This window comes from Rhinolophus sinicus, chromosome 14, assembly GCF_057876585.1.
Source record: "Rhinolophus sinicus isolate RSI-liver-muscle chromosome 14, RSI-T2T, whole genome shotgun sequence".
Classification (NCBI taxonomy): Eukaryota; Metazoa; Chordata; class Mammalia; order Chiroptera; family Rhinolophidae; genus Rhinolophus; species Rhinolophus sinicus.
The window spans coordinates 81,856,015-81,860,134 of record NC_142514.1 but is presented as its reverse complement, the minus strand read 5'-3'; the positions used below and the strand labels follow the sequence as shown (position 1 = coordinate 81,860,134).

General features: G+C 49.3%; 1 pseudogene; it reads right to left on the bottom strand.

The window, feature by feature from the left end:
* Positions 1–1,588: 1,588 nt before the first annotated feature.
* On the bottom strand, positions 1,589–3,836 carry LOC109453338 (5'-nucleotidase domain-containing protein 2 pseudogene; annotated as a pseudogene).
* Positions 3,837–4,120: the final 284 nt, after the last annotated feature.

The following is a 4,120-nucleotide window of genomic DNA, read 5'->3' as shown; positions in this document are numbered from 1 at the left end:
CATCAGGCCACAGTGGTAGTGGGGAAGTGGCAGAAGAAAGTCAGTGGATTCCAAAGATACTTAGGAGATAAAAGCCATAGGACTTAGATGTAGCATGGTGAGGGAGGAAAAGCTATGGATGACTTCTTGATTCTGACTTCTGTACCTGGGAGAATGTTGATGGTAATGGTAATGGCGAAATGCCAGGAGGGTAGGGTCCGGTAAATTTCCAGTGGAAAGAAATACTGAAAAGCTTTTGAATGGAGATACTCAATAGGCACTTAGATATAAAAATCTATGGTTCAGAAGTTAATCTGAGTTGGAGATTCATTAGCATAGTGATGGTAAATGCTGTAAATGCAATTCTAATCACCCAGGCAGAATACTTAGAGTAACAATGGAAGGGAGATGAGGCAGCCCCCCTGGGGAAGAGATGCTTGGGAGTGCCAGGCTGACAGGGAAATCACTGTTTGAGAGCTAGGAAGAAAACCAGGAGGCTGAGATGTTATAGAAACTTAGGGAAGAGAGGTTGAGGAAGTAGGAAAGTACAAGCAGTGACTGCAGATATGAACGTAGAGAAGTGCCATTGGGTCCAAGAGCAAAGATATGACTGATCTTGGCAAAAGCCATTTCAACAGAATCCCTGGAGACCAAAGGAAAGGTCATGTGCAAGTGAGTTGGTAACTGAGGGGTTTGGCATGTCATGGTTTGTAGTTCTCTGTGAAGTAGGAGCTCAGGTCAGCTGAGAAGGAGGGGGTGAGAGGAAGACAAAGTGTATGCTTGTCTTTTCTTTCCTGTCTTTGGCATGAGCAATGAGCTCCTTGTATCCATGGGTTCATTTTCTGGGTGAGGAGTGCTGAGGTAAGAGAAGCAGTGCTAGAAAAGGACATTCTGACACATACTGCAACATGGATGAAGCTTCAGGACGTCATGTGAAGTGAAATAAGCCAGTCACAAAGGGGAAAATAGTGTAGGATTCCACTTACAGGAGGTACCTTGTTAAATTCAGAGACAGAAAATAGAATGACGGTTGCCAGGGGCTGAGGGGGGGGGAAACGGGGAGTTAGTGTTTAACAGCTACAGAAGCTGACATCTTCATGGTGGTCCCCGCACCTGCACTCATGCGCCCAGCGCCACGCCCTCATTTGATTGAACTTCAAGGGCTCAGGTTTTTCTTCTTCCGAGGAAGGTTCTTCCAAGTATATGAATGAGGAAGAGGCCAAAAGCCTTATTGTTCAATCAAAGCCTTCTCTCAATCCAGAGGCCTTTTCTTTACTGAAGTTGCCCCAAAACAAAATGGAAATAGAAAATAGAGTTTTAATTCCATAAACATTGATTGAGTGTTTAGTATAGGTAAGTCTCAGAAACTTAAAAGAAAATCGTCTTTGGGAGTGCCAGGGCCCATGTCTCCTATTTTTTTAAAGTTGTGGTAAAATGCACATAACATAAAATTTACCATCTGAACCATTTTTAAGGGTCCATGTTAAGTTTATTCACGTTGTTGTGTTACTAATCTCAGAACTCTTTTCATTTTGCAAAACAGAAACGGTGTGCCTATTAAACAATAACTCCCCATTTCCCCCTCTGCTCAGCCCCTGGCAACTACCATTCTATTTTCTGTTTCTATGATTTAATGAGGTACCTCCGGTAAGTGGAATCATACAGTATTTGCTCTTTTGTGACTGGCTTATTTTACTTAACATGATGTCCTCAAGGTTCATCCATGTTGTAACATTTGTCCTTTTTAAAGCTGAAGAATATTCCATTGTATGAATGCACTACGTTTTTCTTACCCATTTATCCATCAACAGATACTTAAGTTGCTTTCATCTCTTGTCTATTGTGACTAAGGCTGCTATGAACATGAGTGTGCAAATATCTCTTTGAGACCTTGCTTTCATTTCTGGGGATATACCCCCATAAGTGGATGTCATAGGATTGTTTGCACTTAAAAAACTTGATTATCTTAGTGAAAGGTTAAATCTCAGTGATTAATGAATAATAAGGGATGGAGGGTTTTTTTGTTTTTTTGTTTTTGTTTTTGTTTTTGTTTTTTTAAGGAGGGAGACTATTTTTATTGCTTGTCTGGACAGACAGCAGAGTGGGCCGGGCAGGAGCGGTTAGGGGCCGGTTCAGACAATGCTGGCACCCACAGTGGATGTGGGCCTTGTCACATAGGAAGGGCATCTTCCGGTAGCCCGGCCGAGCTGGTCCATTCAGAGCGGAGTCTCCTGTGTGGCGTGGGTAGGGGGTGAACAAGCAGCTGAGGGCGGCCATGTAGAGGTCTGAGAAGCCCCCAAGGTGCCCTGAGCAGCGGGTGGGCTTGTGGGGAGTGCGGAAGATGTTTCCCAACTGAGTGTTTACAGAGCCTTGGGGACTCACCCGCCCCAGCTCCTGCTGCTCCTTCACCCAGGCAGCCGGCACTTGCCAGTCCGTGTCCTGGCCGGTTTGCATGCGCCCCGGGAGCACCTGCTCCCGCATCCGGAGCAGCGGCTGAGGCTGACGGACCCGCGCGCCAGCCCTGCGGAAGCCTGCGATCCTCCAGGTCCCTGTAGTGTGGTCCCAAAGTAGGGCACGCAGGGGCTGTGCTATTCTGTCAGGTGCAGGATGGCGAACAGGTTCCCTGCCAGTAGGTCTTCCCTTTTCCAGGAGGTGATTTGGACCCACGACCCTGAGCCCTTCTCGTCGAGTTTTCTGACAGGCTTGCGCGGGTCCGCAAGAAGCTGGGCTTGTCCGCCTGGACGATGACCACCGCGAAGAGTTGGTGTCAGTCGGACTCCACCGCGTGCACATCCTCTTGTCCCTGGAGCTGAAAGGACTGTACCAACAGCTGTCTCCCACGGCCCACCAGAAGGCTCAGCACAGCCACGTACTTCTCCACGTCTCGCTCAACCCACTGGTGCATGAGGCCCTTCACATAGCACGGCTTGAATGTCATCTGTCACATCCTTGTAGTGGTGCCCTTGGTTAAACTCCAGGCCGTGGCCCAAGTAGTGGCCCAGTGTGCAAGAGAGCGGGGCCACCTCCAGCCGCGAGGAGATGTCCATGAGTTGCTTGAGGAAGGACCCTCGCCTGGAAGCCGCTCATCTGGGACAGTGGGATGTGCTCCGTGTCCCCATGCAGGGCCATCAGCTCCTTGTCTGGCACCGCTGGAGGCCCTGGAGGCCAGCCCCAGCTGCGCGGGAGGGAAGCCGTCAGTCGTCATCAGAAGGCTCTTTCTGAAGGTTGTAGTGGCGGCCACGATGACAACGCTCCTGTCGTTTTCATACTTTTGAATCCCTTCTGGATCCTGGTGATGCTCCATCAGGATTTCACGCATGGCATGGAAGGTCCCTGGGTGCAGTGCATCTGTGTACTGTGCCAGTGTAGACCTCAGTGTCACTTGGCTCACCTCGTCGTTGGTGTAGGTGGCCTCCGAGCTCAGGAGACTACAGACCTCCAGGGACGTGAGGGTGTGTACCACTCTCTGCAGGTCCCAGTGAGGAGTGCACAGGTGTGAGCTGAGCTCAGAGCCCACTTAATGGATCAGTGGCACCAGGACCTGGGGTCCGCAGCCTGAGCCGGAGGGTGAGAACCAGGGGGCTTGCTGCCTACAGCGGCCTCAGCACAGCACCCAGCACCCAGCGGCTGCCTGCAGCCCCGCACCTGGCATGCCACTGCTCCCCGCCTGAGCAGCCCCCGCGGTCAGCCAGTCTATCGCTTTCCAATTGCAAAGTGTTTAAATTGTATTTTTAATGTATGGCGTGCGTTACTTCTTTTCTGTACTGTATTACCTGGGACCTCTGAAGCCTACGAGAGGCTTCCATGAGAGAATTCTGGGATACTGGAACATTATTCTGGAATGCTTTTCTACTCATCCGGGCACTTATTCCCTTATTCACCTCCTGAATTGGTAACCATAGGGAATTGCTACTTTTGTGACTGGCTTATTTCATTAGCTTAATGTCAAGCTTCATCCACGTTGTCACATGTGTCAGAATTCCCTTCCTTTTTAAGGTTGCATGTCTCCCATTTTACTTTGTAGCATGTTTCTCAGTTCCAGAGCCCTTTCATACCCATTTTTTCCCTTTCGCCCCCATTTTCTCCATATTGCAGTCAGAGAGTGGTTGTTATTCCCAGGCTACAGCTGAGAAAACAAGGC